The following is a 24453-nucleotide window of genomic DNA, read 5'->3' as shown; positions in this document are numbered from 1 at the left end:
GTTGCCCAGGTTTCATTGGTTTTTGGCACTTTTTTATTTTTTATTTAAAAGTAGACTGAGTGAGCTCTGTTGATGCTGGGTGGATAGTAATTGAGAATTTCACATATAGTTTTTGCTATCAAATTACATTGCTTTGCAAAGGACCTCTGGGATTTTACTTGACATGTTGGTGCAAAGCCATTTACTGCTGAGGTTCCAAGAGCTGAGATTCTGAACCGTTAATTGGGACAATTCCCCTCTTGCCTTATTTATTGAACTGGCCTCCTTAGCACAGTGATTGGCAAGAGGGGGGAGGCAGGAAAAAGTTCCTCTTCTGGCACAGCTGGGGCTCAAATGTCGGCACTCAGTTTACAAATGTCAGAATTTACGGGTGCTCCAATAAAGATTTTTTAGGTTGATACCGATGGCCGATTATTAACGAGCCATGTTGGCCAATACTGATCCAGAGAGCAGCGTCTGGCTGGTAAGTTGGTTGGAACTAAGGGGCATACGAGGGCAGATCAAGGTCCCCGTGGTGAGGGAGGGAGTGGGGCAGGGACAGGCACAGCCCAGCTGGGGCGGGGTGTGGGATGGAGCTGTGAGCGGCTTGTCTGGGGGGCGGGGGCAGGGGCAGCTCCCGCTGCTGCTGCTGCATGCACCTCCAGGGCAAGTACAGGGGGCATATGACCTCTTGATCTGCATGTGGGGCGAGGGCAGGCGGCTGCTCTGGGCTGGTCCTGGGGGCAGTGCTGGGTTCTTCCAGGTGGGAAGGGGGAGAGAATAGGACTGGGGATGCATTTGGGGCAGGCGGCAGCAGCACTGGGAGGGGGCTACGGGGTAGGCTACAGCCACCCCAGAATTCACTGTGGCCCCCCCTCCGAGCACCACCACCATTCACCCTGAGCACAGTCCCAGCCCAACTCCTCTGCCTGGAAGAGACCAGTGCTGCCCCCCAACCTCAGCCCGCCGTGGCAGCCCGCCCTCATCCCGTGCACAGATCCGGGGGCATGTGTCCCCCATGGCTCCCTCGGGGGGTATGTATAGTGGAAGGAACACTCCCCTTCCCTCCCCTCACCCCCAGGACAAGCTGCTCATGGCTCTGTCTGGCACCCCGCCCTTGCTCGGTAGCCCCATCCCCTCCCTCACTGCACGGACTTCAATCTGATCTCCCCTCCCCCCCCCCCCCGACTTACCAGCCCGATGGTGCTCTCCAAGCTGTCAGGCTGCACACATGAACATACCATTTATCAGCAACATTATCAGCTACCTCAGCCAAAAAGAGCCAATTGTTGATAATGTTGCTTTTCCTTTTTTTGGGTGCCGATACAATATGGACTGATGTATCAGTGCACCTCTAGCAACGTTTCCCTTGCATTGCATCCCTGGAAGGTGCAATTAAAGAATGAGATGCGTCAGAGTCACTGCTACCACCTAAACTGGCATTTTGCTCCATTATTTTATTTTTGTGTCTAAAATAGTTGAACATGGACGATGGACTGGTTGAGATAGGAGACTGGAGATAAACTAAAGAGACTACCAGTTCCATCCTTGGCTTCAGGTGGTCTGCAACCAAAAAGTATTGCCATCTTTAGGAGATGAGTTGGGTTGGTGACTCTGAGTCTTCTTCCAGGGGACATGCATCTACCTCAATACTTCGCCAGTATGGTTAATTCCTGCAAGAATTAACCAGTAAGCAAATACTGGAGCTAAACGATGCTCTGTGTTTCATCACTGATGTGTCTACTCATGTCAGGGTGAGGCATGTGGGCTAAATGGTATTAAAAAAAAGTTTGTATTGGATAAAAAGAGAGCTCTGGTCGAGGTGTGTTACATTTGCATCTTTACAAGTGAGGAACATGTTAAAATATATGGAGGGATAGCTTGGAAAGTCATCGAAGGAAACGATGTTTAGAAAGATGTTTGGAGCCATTTGTTATTTAACATTGGTATTTGTCTGTGTAATGGGTGAACTTGCACTTCTTAATCTTGTGCAATGCTAGAAAAAGCTGTTCTGTTTTCTTTTGCACATTAACATTTTGTATAAAATGCTTAAAATTTTGCCAACACTATAAGACTAGAGAAATCCGTTTTGATCCTTCTAAATAGATGATTGAGCATTCAGCAGTTATTTTTTTCCCCACTAAGGGAATCTTTAAACCATTACACTTGTGTTGGTTTTTTTTTCTCAGACACCATATTAAAGCCAAAGCGAAAAGCGTCATTTTTTTTTTTTTGAAAATGCTTGTCTTTGCCTGCTGTGTGCAAAAGCACTTTAATTGATCTTTCAGACAGTTTAGAAGAAAGGATGATGGGGGAAAATGTTTAATGCAGCATATAATTCTTGCTGGTTTTGTCTCAGAATAAGAAACCACTTCATTGCAATTTATGTATCTAAGTGTTCAGTTTATGTATGTAATGTAGCTGTCTTGTATCGGTGCACACAAGTCTAATTGAAAGGAATACCTTGATCGATAGTGTAAACTCTGAGGGAGACTCCAGAGATGATTTTATCATAAACTCAATGCTAGATTATTAGGGCCTCTTTAGTCCTGGTCTCTGTAGTTGTGGAGGTACCTTTCTGGTTTGAAGTTTTTTTAATTTTAATTAACTTGGAGAAAAGAGATCATTAAAAAGATATAACTTCCCATATCTCATTTGCTGTGCTGCAGCAGTTTAATACCTTGTCCGTATCCACATCTATTATTCCTCTGTCTCTAATGCAAGGATGCTTCAGAGATAAGTGGAAGCCGTCTTCATTTCAGCCAACCTATCTTGATGCGCAGTGTTACAGTCCAGAAAAAAAACTGTGTTGGGGCAGAGCTGGGAAATGGATGCTGGGGAGGGGAAAGGAGAGAGGGTCTCCTCATTCCCACATCATCGCTTTAATCACCAAACTGGCTTCCCTCCTCTTTGGAGAGTAAGCATGTGTGGTGGTGAGATGATGCTGCATCAGCGGCTTTGCTTGTATTTGGGGTCTGATCTCTTACTGGATTTAGCTCAAGTCACAAAAGTAAGGGCAGACCTTGCCCTGATGTATTTGCTTACTGGTGAAATCACCTGGTGTAGCACTGGAGGAGCAGAGGATCCAATTAGTTGTGTGCATATTTGCTGTCGGTGCTCATCCTTCGGCTTGTCTGCGAGAACCGGTAGCTGGATTCCTTGGGTGCGTGCGTGCATCCCAGTTCATTATCAGAAAATGGTCTCTTGGTAGATGTTGGGCATGTTATGTTACAGATGGATTGGCTGACAAATAATCCCATCACTGCCTGCTGAGGAATACATAAAGCCTTTGGCTCACTCTGGGGAAGTGAGTTAGTAGGAAAATGGGACTGGGCTGTCCTTGTAGTACGTTGGATGTCCGATCTGGGCCTCTCTTGTTGCTGTTATTATTTGTATTGCCATAGTGTAGTGGTTCTCAACCTGTCTAAGTGTACATAACCCCTTGATAGGCTCAAGGCACCCCTCAGAAAATACCAGCTCTTAGGATTCACTCCTTTTTTGACAACAGAAAAATAATAGCAATTCTTCCATTGCAAAGAACTCAGAACCACCACAACAGATCGGGATGTTTTTAACATCATTATGGATTCCAGTTTAAAATCTCTGGGCTTACCTTGTGAATTGTGTTTGCACACCTCAGTGCCAACTTTGGGTGATGCCCTTCAAAGGATCTTAAGGCTCCTCAGGGTGCCAGGGCACCTTGGTTGAGAATCACTTCCATAATGTCTACGTAAGCCCTGGTTGTAGATCAGACCCTTTTGTGTTTGGTGCTGTACGAACCCAAAACAGAAAGTTAGCCCCTGTCCCAATATAGTCAAAGTCAAGATGGGCAGCAGACAGAATAGTATAGATATGAGACTTTTCATCAGCTAGATGGGCAGCAGCCTAGTCATTGCAGATTTTTAAGGCAGGAAGACATTTCAGGACAGGACAGGGGACTGTAAGAGAGCAGAGCCAACATGAGCCTGCTGGGGGAAGGAGAGGCCAAAACTCCAGGGTGCAGCGTGGCCAATTCTGATGTGACCTCAGAAGACCCAGAATAGAGACCGGGATGAAATGCTTGTTGGGTCTGTCGCTGGCCAGGCCTGCATGGCCACATGATACTTCCATGTGGCTTTTTGAGTGAAAAATGTCTGGTCTTTGGCAAGGCATGAAGCCTTGACATGGAGTACCCCACTTAATAGCTCATCTGCAATTTGGCATGCAGTGTAGGTTCCTGCTTGAGGACCCTCCAGGCAACAAAACCTCTTAGTAACTTTTACAGAAGGGAATTGAGTTTGGTAACTTTGGCTCTTTCACTTCCTTGCAAGGTGTTAACACAACAGTAAAAGTATGCATTTGCTTAATGCTGGGTAGACTTCGCTGCTTGAATTACCGTTACTGGTTTGGCCTATCCTCCTTTCCCATTCAGCTTGGGCTGGAAGTTTTCTGGATGGGGACCTTGCATTTTCCTCCTTTTGTAAACCCAGTCTGGCAAACTGTTAGGTCCTGTAGACTGAATGGATAATGATCATACACATCCGTGCATCTTAAAATAATCTTGTCAAGGAAACAAAATCCTTGGAGATGGCAGCATTTAGTTTTCCAAGGTATATCCTGCAGTAGAGTGGACATAATTCCCTGTGGGAGAGTAACACTCTCTTTACCAGAGGGCTAAGTAATAAAAAAGTTCTTGGTCCTAATCCTGACTCTACAGCTTTGTGTGAAATTACTGAACACTTTACCTCAATTTCCCCATAGGTAAAAACGGAGGTAATAGTTGCCTCCCGGGGATTAAAGCAGATTAATTAAATGTTTGCAAAGTGCTTTGAAGATTGAAAGCATTATAACAAAACATTACAACAAAATTATATCCTAATATTAGAAACTGCTTTCCTTTCCTTGTATGGCAGAATCTTTAAAATACCAGAAGTGTTTGTTGCTTCACCTGACCCAAAAGCTGCAATGCACTGACAAAGGGAGCTGGCTTCAAGATGCCGTTGCAGTATCGTCAGCTGGTGTACGGCTGTATTTTTGGCCAAGAAAATACAGTTTTTAAATGTTGTTATCACCTAAGCGCCATACCTGGATGGGAGAAGAGAGCAGGGGAGGTATGTGTGGGCAGGAAGGACAACCCACCCTGCCTCATGGCAAAGAATGCCACTTCCTTGCTGCACCTGTATCCAGGAAGGAGCCCCTTTGGGAGCATTGGATCAGGTAATAGTTGTGTTTCCAAACGGGCATCATGCCAATGATTGCACTTGCAGTACAGACTCTGATATCACTTTAAGAAAGTCTTGTCCTTCATTTTGGTTCCCGGTCGTTTGCCTCCTTGAATTGTAAGCGGTCCTGCTACTTGAAACCTGCGTATGCATGTGCTGGGGTGGGGGGGAGAGGGAGGAGGCATTTCTGGTTGTCCCCGGAAGTTGGAAAGGGGAATTGATCCAGGGAAGGGGGAATAAAAGTCTGGGAAGTTTCTTGGTGCCATGGTAGTCAGTGGTAACTCAGTGGAGGACATTTAAAACCAGAGGCTGGAGGCTGGGTATAGCTACAATAAGCAGTAGCTTAAGAGGGTTCTGATGCATAGATGAACATCTGTTTTTCTCGGTCTAAGTTTGCCGCGTGTGTGTGTTTATTCCTCCCCCTTCAAGTTTCATAGAGTTTCAGTTGGTTTTGTGTGCCAAGTACGTTGACTTTTCAGTGATAATTTTAGATGGTGATTAATCCTGTTTGTGTTGGAAAGCTGTAAAGTTTCTAGCAGAGCATGTCTGCAGTGTGTCTAGGATACTGCCAAACTTTCCAAGTGGAAGACTCTCTGTTCAAAGGTGTGTGTCTGCAAAAGGGTGTGATATCAGTTTTGCTTTTATGTCTCCCTCCATCCTTTTAACATCTTGTTACTGGCTGGAACTCATGTTACTCTCACCATCTCCTGAGATTACTCCCAATTTCAGCTTAATCGTTTTAAGAGCAGCACTTTGCCTGTTAAGGAATAAAGGTTTCAGTTCAGCGAGGTACTTGGGTGGTATGAGTAGGAGGACTCCTGTTAACTCCAGGGGGACTGCTCACTTGCTGAAAGTTCGGCACGTGCTTAAGGACCTGAACCAAGGCAGAGCGCCGAGAAGCTGGGTGCTAGCGCTGTGACATTCACCAGAAGTGTCATCAGAGCCTCTTTTTTTAATGCTTCCTCATTTAAATAAAAGCGTGGTCCCAGAAGGTGTTTGCTGTGCCTGATAGCGATGCTCTGTAATGTGCTGTGTTTCTTTGTGCTTCCAGTTGGGAGGTAGCATGCAGTATAGCCATGTCCATGGAGCACTAACGGTGCCAGTGAGCTGGCCCCAGGGCTTCATGGTCCTCCTTATATTGCTTCTGGTTGAGGCATACAACTGCAAAGCAAGACACTGTGTCTGAGCACGGTGAGTTTGCCATCTCCAGTCTGTGCAAGGGTTGATTTGTTTTTTCTTTTGAAGTCTCTAATGCTCGTAGTCCAAGACCATTAATTTTGGATGAAATGGGCAGGATTTAGCCAGACAGCAGTGGACTAGAAACACTTTCAGACTTTAAAGCAGTGAAGATGTATCAGGGACTCAGCATCTTTAGACTCCTTTCTTCCCCACCTAAAAACAGGCATAAGATCGGTGCTCCCCTTAATGTTGCTCCTTACTAGAATCAGTGGCTTTCCCCCTTACTCTTTTTATAGAGAAGCTCAGTGAGCTCATAGTTTAATTCTGCAAACTTTTTAGGTAAGACCATTTGCAGACGGAAGTTTTTGACATGTCAAGAAGAAAAGTGGTCACTTTGACAGTTCAATGGAAAAAACGACAACATTAGAGGGCTTTGAGAAATGAGCTAGGAATAACATGTCCAATAGATGGTTCCACTAGAGAGGATGAGATCTTCACCTGGGGTCTTAGCCCAGTAGATCATTCATCTTGGGAATTATATGGTCTTATTTATTTTAAAAACTTTCTTCCCCAGTGCTGAAAAGGATCTTGTACAGCAGAGAAACAGGACTGATCTTCTTCTGGTCCCTTCTGACTTCTCTGAGCAGCCTTTGGGAGTCATCTGGCCAAGAGCAGGGCTAGAAAGCCTGCAGTGAGCCAGGGGAAAAGCTGCTATTTGGCAAGCCTTCAGCATGTATTCTCTGACCCATCTTGGCTCAGAGAAGCCCAGATCTGTTGATGTTAAGGCTACCATGTTTCTTTTGTGTTTTGTAGTTTCTTGGGGCCAGCTTAAATTTGTATGCAGAAGGGATTAGTGACTGAAGTGAAATTGTCTTTTTTCTCCTAAGGTGTTTTTTTTGGTGCGAGTAAATCACTGTATTTCCTCTTATGGTTTAATTTGATTCTTTTTTTTTTTTTTTTTGACTGAGGGACCCGAAGCATTTGATTAGGTACTTGCTGATTTATTTATTTTTACCTTTTTTTAATAGAAAACAAACACATAAAACCACTTCTTGGCAACGTAGGCCAAATCTGCCTCAAAACTCAAGAGAGTATTCCTAGCATACGGTACATTTGATGGAGGTAATGCAAACAGTAACAGCCAAAAACTCAAATCCACGTCTGTCTCTTATATTTGTTAACTGCTGCCTCTGCGTGGCATTGGCTGCCTTCTTGCTTGGAGAATCCAGTCTGATAATTAGTACTGATAAAATGAAGAGCAGGTTCTTGTGGCCTAGGTAGTCTGAGGAGTTGGCATAAGAGCTTGAAGAAAACACTTTGGGGGAATGCTGATCACTGCAACATCCAGGAGTAACTTGATTTGAATAATTACCAGGACCATGTTGCCTGCAGTGGCTAGGAAAGGCGTGGGTTGTGGAGGAGGAGAAAGCATGCGTGGGTTACTCTTGCTTACTGGCCAGATTCCCACCCCTTGTATCATAGAATCATAGAAGTCGGGTCAAAGGGACCTTGTAGATTTTCGAGTCCGACCCCCTGCTTGGGCAGGAGAAAAGACTGGACTCAAATGATCCCAGCCAGGTAGGCATCAAGCCTCTTCTTAAAGCCCCCCAGGGTAGGAGCCAGCACCACTTCTCTTGGAAGTTGGTTCCAGATCCTAGCCGCCCTGACCGTGAAGTAGCTCTTATGGATGTCTAATCTAAACCTCCTCTCCAAAAACTTATGGCCATTATTCCTTGTTATGTGTGGGGGGGGTGGTGCTCGGGGAAACAAAATCTCTCTCAAACCCTTCTGGTCCCCCCTCGTGAGTTTATAGACAGTCACCAGGTCCCCCCTCAGCCTTCGCTTGTGAAGGCTGAACAGGTTCAGGTCCTGCAGTCTCTCATTGTAGGGTCTGCCCTGTAGTCCCCGGATCATGTGGGTGGCCTCCTGTGGACCCTCTCCATGCTGTCCACATCCCTCCTGCAGTGAGGTGCCCAAAACTGGACACGGTACTCCAGCTGTGGCCTGACCAGTGTCGTGTAGAGAGGGAGGACCGCTTCGTTGGCCCTACTTGAGATGCATCTGTGGATGCACAACAAGGTGCGGTTAGCCCTGCCAACCGTGACCTCGCATTGTTGGCCCATGTTCATCTTGGAGTCAGTAATGACTCCAATATCCCTTTCCGCCTCCGTGCTCTCAAGAAGGGAGTTTCCCATTTTATAAGTGTGCTGCTGGTTACTGCTGCCCAAGTGCAGCACCCTGCACTTGTCAGTATTGAAACGCATCCTGTTTATGTCAGCCCACCCCTGTAACCTATCCAGATCTTGCTGCAGTCTTTCCCATCCTACTAGCATGCTCACCTCACCCCAAATTTTGGTATCATCAGCAAATTTAAACAGGTTGCTTTTCACCCCATCAGCCAAATTGCTGATAAAGAAATTGAACAGCGTAGGCCCCAGGACCGAGCCCTGGGAGACTCCGCTGCACACCTCTCCCCAGGTCGAATATGACCCGTCCACCACCACCCTCTGAGTACGACCCTTCAGCCAATCTGCAATCCATCTGACTGTGTAGGCATCAATGCCACAGTTGCTTAGTTTTTTAATGAGGATGGGGTAGGAGACGGTGTCAAAGGCCTTGCTGAAGTCCAGAAAGACTATGTCCATGGTGACACCTGCATCCCGTGCTTTTGTGAGCTGATCATAAAAGGCAATGAGGTTGGTCTGACATGACCTGCCCCTAATGAAACCATGCTGGTTGCTCTTGAGCATCATCCTTGAAGTTGGCCCATCGCAGATGTGCTCCTTGAGGATCTTCTCAAAGTGTTTCCCTAGGATTGAGGTAAGACTGATGGGTCTATAGTTGCCCGGATCCTCCCTCCTCCCTTTTTTAAAGATGGGGACCACGTTGGCTATCTTCCAATTTGGCACCTGGCCCAAGCACCATGAGCGCTCGTAAAGCCGTGCCAAGGGCCCTGCAATAACCCCAGCTAGCTCCCTCAACACCCTGGGGTGGAGAGCATCTGGATCCGCTGATTTGAACATGTCCAGCCCCTCCAGAAGCTCTCTAACCCAGTCCTCCCCAACCTGAGTTCGGGAGGCGTTCCCCTCGAGTCCATCTTACATCACGGCGGGGAAGTCCCAGTCCCTGCCCAAAAAAATGGTGGTGAAGAATTGGTTAAAGAGGTCTGCTTTCTCCTCTGGCACAACCACCAGATTGCCTAGAGAATCTTGCAGGGGCCCCACATTTCCTTGTGCTTTCTTCATCCTCCCTATATATTTGAAAAAGGACTTTTTATCATCTTTCATCTTGGATGCTAGTCCTAGCTCTATGTTCACCTTAGCTTTCCTGACAGCCCTCCTACAGGCCTGAGCAGAGGAGGTATACTCCTCTTTGGAGATAGCATCCCCCTTCTACCTGTTGTATGCCACCTTTTTGGCAATCGGGCATTCCCAGACGCCCTTGGTGAACCAGGGGGGCTTTTGGGCACTCTTGCCCCCTTTGCTTCTTGTTGGGATGATCACCCTTTGGGCCCTGAGTATTGTCTCCTTACGGAATGACAACTCATCTTGGGCACTGAGTTCCCCTGCTCTCGAGAACCCCGGTGCCTCTCCCACTAATCTCAATTCGTTGAAGTTGGCCCTCTTGAAGTCTAGGGCTACCGCCTTGCTGCAGGCCCTTGACACCCTGCACGGGATGGTGAATTGCAGCAGGCAATGATCTCTATCACCCAGGTGGTCAAGAACCTGGAGGCCCCTGATTGATATCTTCTTTCACCATGTGGATGGCAGAGAAGCATGTGATAGTCCCCCTATTTCCCACCAGCTGGATGAAGAGGTAGGCACATAAGGCTGCTTGCAATGTAGTCAATGCTCTCCCAGCCTTTTTCAGCATCTCTTTAGAGTAGGAACATCAAGACATTTTGGATCTTCCAAACCAGTTTTTATATCTTTGTGCATGTCAGCTGAGAGTACGGTCAGAGATGCGTTCCTTCCATACATGGCATTTGCTGTTCTAGAGCTAAGTACAAACAGTCAAAAAGCCTGAGGCTGAATTGATTCAGTCTTTGCAGGTTAGTCTAAGATGCAGAGATTAAACATTAAACTGTATAACAGGTGAATAGATATTTACTTTTGATTCAGGAAATGCAGCCACATGCCTGCAGTGGCTCAGGCTAAAGATGGGGGGCAGGGCTAGAGCATGGCTCTTTGGCACATAGCCAGCATGGGCTGTGTGTTCGCTCCTCTCCTTGCTGCCCTGAGGTCTCCAGTATTTGCAGTGCAGAATCACAACAGCAGGACTCTGTAGGGTTGCTCATCACTATCTTTTCCAGCTTCCAGATACCTTTGGGATTTGTAGTCCACAGTTGCAGCCAGCAGTAAGCTTAGCAGAGCAAGGCAGCTTTGTACTCGGGGGAAGGGAGATTTAATCCCCTTCCCTGGCCCCAAACCTCAGCTGGGGTTTGCCTGGGGCGGGGGGCAGTCCCTGCCCTCCCCCCAGTCCTTCTTTGCTGGAGCAGACAGCACAGCCCCATGCAGCATGCTTGGATTCTGGGGGACTGTGATTTAACTTGGACCAGGAAGGGATGTGGAGCAGGAGTTTCATTAACCAGTTTGACCCAAATCAGTTAAGTCTGACACTACATTCAACCAGGTTTATCTTAAACCCGTTTCAGCCATTTTGAAACTGGTTTATGTGCACTGAAGCCGTGTGAACCTGTTCTGTTACAGGTTTCAACCAATTTCTGTTTACTTAAACCGGTTTACATATAACTTCTGTCCCTAGTCCATGTCTTTATTTGTGGATAGCTGAGGATTTATTTCCTGACCTTCCATTTTTCAAAAAAATATTTTTTCTGTCTTTTATGCCACAGCTGCCCCAGATTGATTTGTGGCTGATGAGTTGCAGAGGGAGAATCCAGTCGCAGTCATCAACTGGCAGGTATTTTAGGACATTTTGTTACACAGCCCAGGTTCAACACGAGTCCTTTCACACATGGCGCTGCGTTTGATTAATTGCCCTTTTAAATGTTTATTAAAGAATTTTTTCAGAACAGCTGAACGGTGCTTGTGACATTTACCAATCCACGGGAATTTACAGTTGCATAACGGTTTGGCCAAGAACCTTCGAAGATAAGGATGCAAAAAAAGGAATCCTGAAATGTTACGAAACCCCGTGAAATATGGGGAGGAGGAGTGCAGTGATAGACTTTCCAGTCTGAGTAACTCGAATTTTATTGCCGCCTCAAACACACAAACAACTAGACAAACTTTTGTCTTCAAAAAACCTCTTAGTCCAGTCGATTTAAGCTGGCTGGCAGAGAAGAAAATGACATAAGTTTCTTTTTTTGCTTTTTTTTTTTTTTTTTTTTTTTTTTTATCCTTTAAAGCATGGAGGAGACAATGCAGGCAGGAGCACCTCAAAAGAAGGCCAAACTTATGTATCAGTCTTGACATCTGTTAAATATATATATTATATGGTATACATCTCAAGCACAAAACGATATTATTATAAGAAAATACAAAATTACACTTACAAAGGGAAGTATGCTGAGTAGGAGTGAACTGGCATCTTACTTTCTCCTAGGGTTTTAATGATGCCTGTAATTATAAGACGCACAGAAATTGGCAGCCTGACTCAGATGTGAGGTCTGTTTAGTCCAGGGCATTATCTTTTTCTGAAGCAGCTGGTGCCGACTGCTGTCAAAAGATATAAGAATCGCTTGGCAGGTGGTTTTGGGGCAATTCCTCCTTTCCCTTCAGGATTTCTTCCTGTTTTCTAACAGTTAAGGGTTGGGTTTGTAACCAGATACACCAGGCTTAATGCATCCCTTCCAACCTGTGCCACAGTCTGCTCTCCAGATACTTCTATCCTCATAGATATCCAGTCCTGTCTTGAATTGTATTAAATTCTCGCCCTCAGCATCCTACGGCAGTACATTTGACAGTGTATCTTTGCATTGTATGAAAAGGGATTTCCTTTTACCCAGGGTGACTTTTCTACCTTTTCATTTCACTGCATGTGCCTTTGTTCTTGTGTTATAGAACGTGGAGAACAACAATTCCAAATCTGCATTCTCTAAATCATGTCTGCAAACTGTTCTTACCTATGTTTGCCAGGTCTCCTTTCTTAGCTAAAACACTCCTGGCCTTTTCAGTCACTCTTCATATAAGGGTTTTTATTCCTGCGCCGTTGCTCCTCCCCATTTCTTTTCCTCCCTGTGGGCTGACACATGCCCGATACAGTGTCCATTGACTTGAATAAAGGCATTAGAGGGGTGAGCGATTGAAAAACTCGCTCTCCAACATGTGTTATTTGTTATCTGATTTTTATCAGTAGAGAGATGTGGTTAGCTAAGTTAGCCTGAAGTTAAGGAAAAGGCCAGGCATAATAGCACCTACTAGACTAACTTTGTTCAGAGGTGGATGAGCTTTCACAGGCTACAGCCTACTTTGCCATTCATAACGTGACAAAGTTGCTTGTTGCACACAAAAACATATGCTTTTGCATGAATTAGTCTATAAGGTGCCATGCTGCCCTGCCTTCTTTGTACTTCTTGATGGTGAGCACTTGCTGTCTGGTGTTTGCCCACGTTTACCTCCCTGAAGAGCCTCACTGCCATTTCAGGTGTCTGCTGCCTTAAATAACTTTTTGTCAACTGCAGATTTTCTACCTCACTGTCTGCCTCCATTCCCAGGTGATTAATAAACACATTTAACCTCTTGGCACGTAATTCAGGACCTTAAGGCCTCTGTCATTAAACTTTGGTCATGATGAAGATCAATCCTTTATGCCTACTTTTTAACTTTCCCTTTGTTACATAGCTCTTTATTCCTGATGTTACTTTGCCTCACTCCATAATTTCATAGCTTTTACCAATCTCCCGACCTTGTCAAAGGTCCTTTTGGAAGTCTAAATAAATTATCCACTGGTTCTTCTTTATGCACTGCTTTGATGCACTTGCTTAATGAGAGGATAAGAAGGAGAAACAAGAACTTGTCATCAGTCTTTTGCATGCTTAAAATAATTCATTCTTGTTCTCTGCTGAAGGGGGGCAGACTGAGTTGGTGACTAGAGCATGTGGTCTTTGTTAAGAAACTCTGGTTCCAGTCCTAGCATTGATATTGATTTCCTCAGTGGTTGAGGTGCACCGATACATTGGTTCATATTGTATCGGCACCAATAAAAGGAAAGTGGGCTTTTTTTGGTTTATGTGGCCAGTAAGGTTGCTGACGAATGCCATGTTCATGTGTGCAGCTGCAACGTGCAGATGGCCATGAGTGTAGCCCGGAAGCTTGGAGAGCGGCATCTGGCTGTTGAGTTTTGGGGGGAAGGTGCATGGAGGAGGGGAAGGGTCATGGGGAGGGCAGATTGAGGCCTTTGCAGTGAAGGAGAGAGTAGGGCTGGGGCAGGGGCAGGTAATGCCCTGCCAGGGCAGGCTGTGGGACAGAGCTGGCAGCTAGTCCGAAGGGTGCGGGGGTTGCTCCCACTGCTGCGCACACCCCCACGGGAGGCATGGGTGGCATGTGTCCCCTGGATCTGTGAATGGAGCGAGGGTGGGCTGGTGTTGCATGTTTTGGGGCTTTGGATGCTCAAGCCTCTTCTTCGCGGCTTCATTTGGGCAGGGTGGGGCAGGCAGCAGTGATGCTGGGAGAGGGGCTACGATGAAATTTGGGGTGGCTCAGCCCCCCCCTCCCAGGGCCGCTGCTGTCTGCCTGGCCCAAGTGTAGCCACCAGGAAGGGGCAGGCACAGTCCCAGCCCCAAGTGTGCAGTGGCAGCCTGCCTTCACCCAGCACACAGATCTGGGGGGCACATGTCCCCCATTCCTCCTCCAGGGTGCACGTAGTGGTGGGAACCGCCCCCTTCTGTACCTCCCAGATGAGCAGCTGGCTCTGTTTTCGCCCTGCCCTGGCTGGGCATTGCCTGCCCCTGCCCAGCCTCACTCCCTCATCACGGGGGGTTTGATCTGCCTCCCCAAACCCCTTCCCCCCAACAGACTTACTGGTCGGATGCTGCTCTCCAAGCTGCCAGGCTGCATATTGGCAATTGGCTTGGTATTGGCCAATATGACTGGTCAATAATTGGCCATCGGTATTGGCTAAAAAATCTTTATTGGTGCACCCCTACTCAATGGTCTTGATCAGTTTGTATAACTTAGAATGATAAAAAATGTAGGTGGGAGGGGACTTCAGGAGGTCGCATCTAGTCCAACCCCCTGCTCCAAGCAGGACCAGCCCCAGCTACATCATCCTAGCCAAGACTTTGTCTCCCTGGGTCTTAAAAACTTCTGAAGATGGAGAGCCTTGCTGTTCCCATCTATACAATGCTGATAATAACATGTCCATCTGAATATTGTTGAGGGTGAATTGAAAACTATTTGGAGATCATCCGGTGAAATGTGGAACAGGTTGACCAGATTTTATGAACAGGGTTCCTGCTTCATTGCCAGCTGACTTAGACTCCCTTCCCTGGGTGCAGGTACACAATTGCTGTGACAGTTACAGCATAGTAAAAGAGCTTTCTTAAAGCAGAAATGTGAATTAGTAACATAAGTGCCATCCTTGCCGTTGAAAACCTCTCCCTGTGATCGGAGTGCCCTTGGATAGCTTTGAAAATCTCAGGCAAGCTGTAATGGTAACACACATAGAGTCATAGAAAATGAGGTCAGAAGGGACTTCAGGAGGTTGCATCTAGTCCAACCCCCTGCTCCAAGCAGGAACAGCCCCAACTACATCATCCCAGCCAAGGCTTTGTCTACCCGGGTCTTTAAAAACCTTCAAGGATGGAGAGTCCCCAGCCCCACTAGGTAACCTAGGATTTACTATCCACCTAGGAAAATTCTTCCTAATATCTAACCTCAACTTCCCTTGCTGTGACTTGAGATTGTTGCTCCTTGTTCTGTCATCTGTCTTTCTTACCTCTACATTAATGGTTCTCAACCTTTTTAGACTTTGACACCCCTTGGAAAATGCCAGCTCTTAGTTTCTTCTTGTTTTTTGACGACAGAAAACTAACAGAGGAATTTTGTTGCAAAGAACTCGGGAATACCAAAACCAATCAATTGTTTTTAACACTGGATTCCTATTGGACAACTGGGGGTTTATCCTGTAGATCATGTTTGCACACCTAACGGTGCTAACATTGTGGCACACCCCTGCAGCATCCTTGAAAGGATTTCAGGGCAACCCAGGTGCAGTGGTACCTGGGTTGAAAATCAGCGCTCTATATAATCTCAGTTTTGCAGATATTAGCATGCCATAATTCCAGTTGTGCATGTTTTATCTCCTTTTAAAATTGTCATTGTGACTACAAAAACTGTACTGAATGAAAAGGTAGTTTCTGACTCAAGACAAATTGAGTCGCATCTGTTCACTTCACAGGCAGAACTGTGCTTTCTTTCTGGTTAGCTCTGCACTGTGTGGAAGTTTGCCTTCTAGTCTGTTCTGCTGTGTGCATCTTGCTGAGCTCAGTTGGGTGTTGTAAACCCTTGGTTGTGATGGGGAATATTGGCACCCTTGCCTACCCCAGCTTTGTATGTACAGGTGTTGGTGATGTTGAGATTGCAACTTAGAATGGGTTGCCAGCATTTTAAACTCCACATTTCTGTCTGGTCTGAGCATATTTTATCAGTGTGGTGCTTATAATGCTTGGGGCACTTTGTTGACAGGAGACTCCTTGCAGACCAGTGGGGCTGACACACTATTAATAGCAAGGATTTTTTTTTTTTTATTTGCAAGGTTTACCTGATTTGGGCTATTAATGGGCCATGATAATAGTCTGATCCCACCTGGAGCTTTAGGGAAAAAAAAACTTTTTGAATTTTAATGTTGACTTTGACAAGCTCAGGAGGCTCATTGTTGAGGCCCTAAGGGACCACGACTCGACGGGCAGAGGAGTCCAAGAGGAGCGGTTGGTCCTTAAGGGAGCAATCTTGACAGCACAAGGGATGGCCATCCCATCTCAGAAGACAGGTAGCAAAAGGGCGCAGCAACCCTCTTGGATCAGCAGGGAACTTGAGGATCTCCTATGTCTCAAAAGAGAAACTTACAAAGGATGGAAGGTTGGAATTACCTCCAAAGAGGAGTATACTCAGCACTGGTCTGTACCTGCAGGGAGCGGATCAGGAAAGCCAAGGCTGCAACCGAGCTCCATCTGGCTTCACATATCAAGGATAACAAAAAGTCCTTTTTCAGATATGTAGGGAGTCAGAAAAGAAGCAAGGGTAACATTGGATCCCTGCTGAACCAAACAGGGAAGTTGATAACTGACACCAGGAAAAGGCCAGCCTGCTTAACGTGTACTTTGCATCAGTTTTTTATCAGTCCAGCAGGACTGCCCCATCCAGCAAGATGCGGGACGGCCAGGGTGAGGGTACCCGGCATCAGTGTTGATCTAGTAAAGGATCACCTTGAGAGGCTGGATACCTTTATGTCAGCTGGTCCTGACAGACCACACCCTAGGGTACTCAAGGAGCTGGCAGGTGTCATAGCTCAACCAGTGGCAAAAATATTCAAAAATTCGTGGCGCTCCGCGAAGTACCTGGAGACTGGAAGAAGGCCAATGTGGTACCCATCTTCAAGAAAGGGCAGAAAGTAGATCCCAGGAATTACAGGCCAATCAGCTTGACCTCAATCCATGGTAAGATTCTCAAGAATATTATCAAGGAGACCTTTCTGGACAAACTGGCCGAGAGCAACATGCTGAGGGATAGCTAGGATGGGTTTGTTGTGGGTAGGTCTTGCTTGACTGATCCTTCTCATCTCCTTCTATGACCAGGTGACATACCACCTGGACAAGGGAGAAGAGATTAGTGGCATATACCTGGACTTTAAAAAAACCTTTGATCTGGTGTCCCAGGTCTTGTCAGACCAACCTGGTGGCCTTTTACGATCAGGTCACCAAATCATTAGACGCAGGGGTTGCTGTGGATGTAGTCTTTTTGGACTTCCGGAAGGCTTTCGACACTGTCTCTCACCCTGTCCTCATCAAAAAGCTGGGAGACTGTGGTGTCGATGCCCACACGGTCAAATGGGTCGCCAACTGGTTGGAGGGCCGCACCCAGAGGGTGGTAGTGGATGGGTTCTTCTCGGCCTGGAGGGATGTGGGCAGTGGGGTTCCGCAGGGCTCGGTCCTCGGGCCCGCACTGTTCAACATCTTCATCAGTGACTTGGATGAGGGGGTAGGAAGCACCCTGTTCAAGTTTGCTGATGATACTAAGATGTGGGGGGATGTGGGTGCACTAGAAGGGTGCAATAGGCTACAAGCTGACCTTGACAGGTTGCAACGGTGGGCGGATGAGAATAGGATGGGGTTTAACACTGATAAGTGCAAGGTGTTGCACATGGGGAGGAAGAACCGGCACCACACTTACAGGTTGGGGAACTCCCCTCTTGCCAGCACGGAGACGGAAAAGGATCTTGGAGTCGTCATTGACTCCACGATGAACATGGGCCGGCAGTGTGGGGAGGCAGTCAAGAAGGCCAATCGTACCCTGTCATGCATCCACAGATGCATCTCGAGCAGGTCCAGGGAGGTGATCCTCCCCCTCTATGCGGCACTGGTCAGGCCGCAGCTGGAGTACTGCGTCCAGTTCTGGGCGCCACACTTCAAGAGGGACGTGGACAATATGGAAAGAGTTCAGAGGAGGGCCACTCGTATGATCAGGGGTCAGCAGGGCAGGCCTTATGAGGATAGGCTACGGGACCTGAACCTGTTTAGCCTCCACAAGAGAAGGCTAAGGGGGGACCTTGTGGCCTGCTACAAACTGGTCAGGGGGGATCAGCAGGTATTGGGGGAGTCCCTGTTCCCCCGTGCGCTGCCAGGAGTGACCAGGAATAACGGTCACAAACTGGCGGAGGGTAAGTTTAGATTAGATATTAGGAGGCGCTACTTCACAGTCAGGGTGGCTAGGGCCTGGAACCAGCTTCCAGGGGAAGTGGTGCAGGCTCCTAGCCTGGGGATTTTTAAAAGGAAGTTAGATGAGCACCTTGCCGGGGTCATCTGACCCCGGTGCTCTTTCCTGCTAAGGCAGGGGGTCGGACTAGATGATCTACCTAGGTCCCTTCCGACTCTAGCTACTATGAAACTATGAAACTATGAAACTATGACCTCCTTATGGAAAAATTGGCCAAATGTGGCTTCAGCTACACCACAGTCTGATGGCTGGGAAATTGGTTCTGAGGTCGGACCCAGAGAGCAGTGGCTGATGGCAGCAAGTCACTATGGCGCTCTGTAACCAGCGGCGTCCCCCAAGGTGCTGTCCTTGGACTGGTTCTCTTCAACATCTGTATCAACAATGTGGATGTTGGTGTCAGAAGTGGACTGGCTAAGTTCATCGATGACACTAAACTTTGGGGCATAGCATCCACACCCGAGGACAGGCTAGTGATCAAGGCCGACTTGGATAAACTTAGTAAGTGGGCAGACACAACCTGATGAAGTTCAATACTGATAAATACAAGGTACTCTACCTCGGCGGGATCGGGGGGACCCTCCACGGCATACTTATAGGCCTGGCGGCGCTATGCTTGCTAGCACCATGGCTGAAAGAGACTTGGCGGTCATGATTGACCACAAGATGAACATGAGCCACCCATGCAGTGTCGCAGCTGGTAAAGCAAACAACACCCTGGCTTGTATTCATAGATGATTCTTAAGTAAATCCCAGGATGTCATCCTCCCACTGTATTCAGCCTTGGTGAGCCTGCAGCTGGTGTACTGCATCCAGTTTTGGGCTCCACAATTCAAGAAGGATGTGGAGAAGCTTGAGAGAGTCCAGAGGAGAGCCACGCACATGATCAGAGGGCAGGAGAACAGGTCTTATGAAGAGAGGCTGAGAGCGATGGGACTCTTCAGCCTGGAGAAGTTCAGGCTCAGGAGGGACCTGGTGGCTGCCTAAAAGTACACAAGGGGTGCGCATCAGGATCTGGGAGAAGTCCTTGTTTTTCTTTGGGGTGCTCTGGTGAACAGGCTAAGTGGTCATAAACTCCTACAAGACTGTTTTAGGCTGGACATAAGAAAAAAAATTCTTTACTGTCCGAGCCCCCAAGACCTGGAATAGACTCCCTCCAACAGTGGTGCAGGCATCTACTCTGGACTTATTCAAGAAACACTTGGATGTTTATCTTGCTGGGATCCTCTGAACCCCCTGGGGCCGGGGGCTGGACACGTATGAAAGTATGAACCTGAGTGTGGTAACTTGAAAGATCCCTTGAACTTCTCTAGTAGCTTTTATCCAAGGATCTAGAAGCAGATCACTAATTCAGTATCCATGTGAAGTAGGGAAGCATTGGTGGGGGCTGGGCATAATTCATAGGACCTTCTGGCTTGATGTTATGTTGTTAAGTGTAATCACACTTCACATTCTGCAAAATACAGTTCTTGAGTTAATGGAGAAGATTGTCACTGAATTGGGTCCCAAGTGGTTTTGTGTAGTCCTTCTGCTGTGCATTAGATAAATAAAATAATTATTTCTGCATTCTTAATAACCAGTATTATACTGAGGTTGCAGAGTGCTTGAGTTGGCATACTTGGCACATTTTCAAACTAGGTTTTATTCAGAGGAATTATTTTTTATTTCTTTAAAAAACCCTAAAATCTAGGTTCATATTTTCTTTTCTTTTTTTCCCACCCCCAGACTAGAGAATTAAGTTTCCAGAGATAACAGAATGACGTTGCCTCCTGTTGGTGCTGGGGACAAAATAGCTAGTTGGGTAGAGATTTAGATGGGGTATACTTTGGGGTAGCTAATAGAAAAAAATTCAAATTTTTTGTAGTTTAAAGTGTGGTTTTGAGGGCTTTAGGTGCTCTAGATGCTACTACATAGAGAGGTGAGCGAAAGGCAGGGCATAAATCTAAATACATAAATAAATAAAATAGTGAAGGGAGGCATAGCCAGTTCAGTTCTCTTAGGAGAAGGTTTTGAGGAAAATGAATGCTCGGTGGAGGATTTCCTTGATCTGTGTTTAAACAAAGCTGGGGAAGATGGGAACACCACACTGTGTGACCATGTTGTACCTGAATGTTTTTTAGAACAGGAGAAAGGGGGGAGGAATCTGTTCCAATGATTTAATATCCAGGGGATGTTCAGTGTAACTGGGCATGTCTACACGTACGTTAATGTACTGTAATTATGGTGCATTAAGTTTAATTCCCCGCCCCCCCCCGGGCCATTGTGGGCAAGTTCTTTTCCAAGTGTTTGGTCTGGGGTTTCTGCAGCAAGTAGAGCCGGCGGGACCCTGGAGTCTGTGACTCACTGATGCTTTACCTTGGAAACTCCTCTGTTCCAAAGCTAACTCGAAGCCTTTGATTAATCCACTGCCTGTTTGTCTTAATAGTGGGAAGACTGAGGATGTAAATTGGGATTTCAAGCTTGACCTGGTTCGTTAACAGGATACTTTTAAAGTGGTATAATTTCTCTTCCCAACTGGTTCCTTGGGTTGATTTGATGTGGATGTCAGCTGGCAAGGCGCTGATTATGGTGGAAAGATCATCACTGAGCATATTAACATAAAAAGCTAAGAAAGGAAGAGCAATGTGAGGATGTCTAAGTACACAAGAGCTGTGCATGTATGTACAGATAGGACACTAAGAACTTGGTTTAATTTTGTCCCCTTGCAGTAAAGTAATTCATTTCATACAGTAGGTTTTGGCTTAGATTCTGGACTCATATTTGGCATAGAATCATAGAATTCATGAGTGGGAAGGGACCCAGACAGATCATCTAGTCCGACCCCCTGCCATGGGCAGGAAGGAGCACGGGGGGTGACAGGGGCCTATCCACTCTCCTCTTGAAGATGTCCAGGGAAGGTGAGAGCACCACCTCTCTGGGAAGCCTCTTCCAGGCTCTGGCCACCCCTACAGTGAAATAGTTCTTCCTATTATCTAACCTAAACCTCTCCTCCCTCAGCTTGTGGCCGCTGTTCCTAGTGACTCCAAGGGGGGCCCTGGGGAACAGACTTTCCCCGAGTCCCTGCTGCTGGCCCCTGATAAGGTTGTAGGCAGCCACAAGATCCCCCCTTGGTCTCCTCTTGCGGAGACTGAAGAGACTCAGGTCCCTCAGCCTCATAGGGCTGGCCACGGAGGCCCTCATCCATACGAGTGGCCTCCTCTGGACCCTCTTCAGGTTCTCCACGTCCTTGTTGAAGTGCGGTGCCCAGAACCGGACATAGGACTCCAGCCGCAGCCTGACCAGCGCTGCGTAGAGGGGGAGCAAGACCTCTCTGGACCTGTTAGTGATGCCCCTGTTGATGCAGGACAGGGTGCGGTTGGCTCTGCCTATTGCTTCGTCGCATTGGCGACTCATATTCATCCTGGAGTCCCCACTGCCCTCACCCTCCCAGGTTGACATCAACCTGTCCACCACCGCCCTCTGGGTGTGCCCCTGGAGCCAGTTTGCCACCCATGTGACTGTGCATTCATCCATGCTGCAGCCCCTCAGCTTGCCCACCAGAATTGGGTGGGACACTGTGTTGAAGGCCTTCTGGAAGTCCAAGAAGACAACATCGACTTCCTCCTTCCCATCTAAGCTCTTTGTTACCTGGTCATAGAAAGAGACCAGGTTGGTCAGGCAGGATCAGCCTGGCATGAGCCCATGCTGGTTACCCCTCAACATCACTTCCCCTGCAGGGCTCTCACAACTGTGGCCCTTGATAATTTTTTTTAAAGACTTCCCCCAGGATAGAAGTGAGGCTGACTGGCCTGTAGATGCCAGGCTCTTCCTTCCTCCCCTTCTTGAAAATAGGTACCGCATTGGCCCTTTTCCAGTCTTCAGGGACTTGGCCCGAGCACCAGGAGTCCTTGAACAGCCGTGCCAATGGCTCCTCAATGACACCAGCCAATTCCCTAAGCACCTGTGGATGAAGGTCATCCGGGCCCGCCAACTTGGACACATCTAAGCCCTCCAGGTAATCCTTAACTAGGTCTGAACTAACAGGGGACTCGCATCGTTCCTGGGCCTCTCTACGGTGTCACCTGAGAGCACCCCATTGTCAGCAGACAGGAACATGGAGGCAGAGAACTTGTTGAAGAGTTCTGCCTTCTCTTGCGCGTCCGTCACCAACTGCCCGAGAGAAGGCAGGACTCTTTAACAAGTTCTTTGCCTCCATGTTCCTGTCTGCTGACAATGGGGTGCTCTCGGGTGACAGCGTAGAGAGGCCTAGGAAGGATGTGAGTCCCTCGGCATGTTTCGCTGCCGTGGGAGAACTGTATTTTGTCTTGCTTGAGCTTGGAATTAAGGATAAGTGGGGATGGGGCGGGGGGGAGCTTTTCCAGTGAAACTTTTTTTTTCTGTAGAAAAGCCAGTTTACAGACACCAGACCTTCTTTCTCTAGGACATATCCATTCTGGCCAGACTTCCCTTGGGAGAGGTTTCTTCACTCCAGGATGGTATTTCTGGTCAAGGGAAGGTGAATGATTGCAACTTCAGAAGAGCTGGTACCTTAGGGCTCCTATAGACATGCAGTGAGGCTGCTCCGATGTGCTGCAAATTGATTAATCAAGTCTGTTGCAGCACTGAAATTAAGGTGCTCCAGTGTCACGTGTATCAGCATCCCCATGTTGAAAAATGGCGGTGGGGCACTTTAAAACTCATTTGATGAGCTTTAGTTCAAAGCACCCCACTGCCATTTTTCAGAGTGGGGATGCCAATACACATGATGCTCCGGTGCTTTTAATTAGCATGGGTTGCTAGTTAAAGTGTCCTCCTCCCTGCTTCCCAGGAGCACATCTATAAACACCCCTGGTGATTAGGAACCTGCCTGCGATGTGAGAGATCTGGGTTCAAGTCTCTGCCTTATGTAAATGCCCTGTCTGTTTGGCTATAAAGTACCTCTCTCTGCCTCAAGGAAAATTCAGTTATTACGAAGTGGGACAGCTTCCACAGCAGGGACTGGGTAAGCCTGGCCTCACAATAGCTGGTAGCTCTGGCTTGGACCAGTATCCACAGCACAACTCCATTCGGTTTCTGCTATAGTTGTCACCACTTGGTATTTCTGACCATCTGGCTCCCGAGACCTTTCATTAAGCACCTGGAAGTGAGGAACACACAATTAGTGGCCAACTGTGAAAATTTAGATTTATTGACTGGCCCAGAATCTCAGAGGCATGGAAAGACTCCAGTTCCTCGGGGCTGCCTGCAGTTTCCTGAACCACGTGGCACACCTTTTCTCCTCTTGCTTTTTCCTGTTTTGTTGGGTAAAAATGCATTATAGCTTCTACAACAGCTGGGCCAAGGCCCTACCGCTACCAACCCTCCATGGCACACAGCCCTAATAGGCCCCCACAGCACAGTCAGTCGCGTGCACTGACTGAGATGAGTCCTGGGGGGAAAATAGCGCATGGTCACCTAATTAAAGCCTGTGTCATAATGTGTATGCATAAGGGGAAGGAGGCTACTGTAGTGAGTGGTTTCCTTTGCTTCTCTCCTTCAAAAGACTGAGCAATCAGACCTTCCACTGTAGTTAAAACCAAGCTGCTGTTTTAATTTCAGGTACTTGCATGTGACATGTTTGGCCGTATTGATGCAAGGAGCTGGTGCCGTGCTCCGGCAAGGGTGAGAAGGTTTGGGGTGCAGGAGGATTGGAGGTGGTACGTGCAGTTGTTTAATACCTATACAAATGCAGATCTGCCATGCAAAATTTGTGCGTGGCTTCTAATGGGCTGTCTTGCCTCTTCTTTGGATGCATCCATTTGGCCTATGCTGCTGGTTCTGGAGTGAAGACGTACACATTGTACTGTCCCTTTTGTTGAGATGACTTGAGGAAGCTTGCTTTCTGCTGGCCAGGCTTTCTTAAGCCAGGGATGGACCCTTAGTGAACGATTTGTCATCATCATCACTTGGAGATTAAGAAGTGCAATCATGTTCGATGCAAGAGGGATGCAAGTTTACTATGTGCTAGTGCGTATGCTAAATGGCTACCTTTCGCCGGCGTCCAAAAGTTTGTCTTCTCAATCTGAGTAGGCCATCGTAACAGGGAGCCTGGGGCTCCTGTTATTTTAAGGAAGAGACTGCAGCAGAAAAAGCCACGGGCACGTTAATGGGTTTGCTGCAGGAGAGAAGGGAGCATCTGCAGCCTAGGTGCAGTAAGCGGCCCCTGAAGATGAAGGGACACACCT

General features: G+C 47.3%; 1 protein-coding gene across 8 annotated transcripts in view; it reads left to right on the top strand.

Annotated features, from left to right (window-relative positions):
- The window catches only part of TSNARE1 (t-SNARE domain containing 1), a 791067-nt gene that overhangs the window by 36642 nt on the left and 729972 nt on the right, over positions 1-24453 (top strand). The window contains exon 1 of one of the 8 annotated variants that reach the window (XM_090040737.1): positions 11212-11279. The exons of the other annotated variants lie outside the window; for them this stretch is intronic. The gene's annotated coding sequence lies outside the window, so the exon portion shown is untranslated. Of the gene's footprint in view, positions 1-11211; positions 11280-24453 lie in introns of those variants that run through there. 8 annotated transcript variants of the gene reach the window in all.

This window comes from Crocodylus siamensis, chromosome 3 (assembly GCF_052110815.1).
Source record: "Crocodylus siamensis isolate JL-2025a chromosome 3, ASM5211081v1, whole genome shotgun sequence".
Taxonomy (NCBI): Eukaryota; Metazoa; Chordata; order Crocodylia; family Crocodylidae; genus Crocodylus; species Crocodylus siamensis.
The sequence above is the reverse complement of the archived record's forward strand: the minus strand, read 5'-3'. Positions and strand labels throughout refer to the sequence as shown.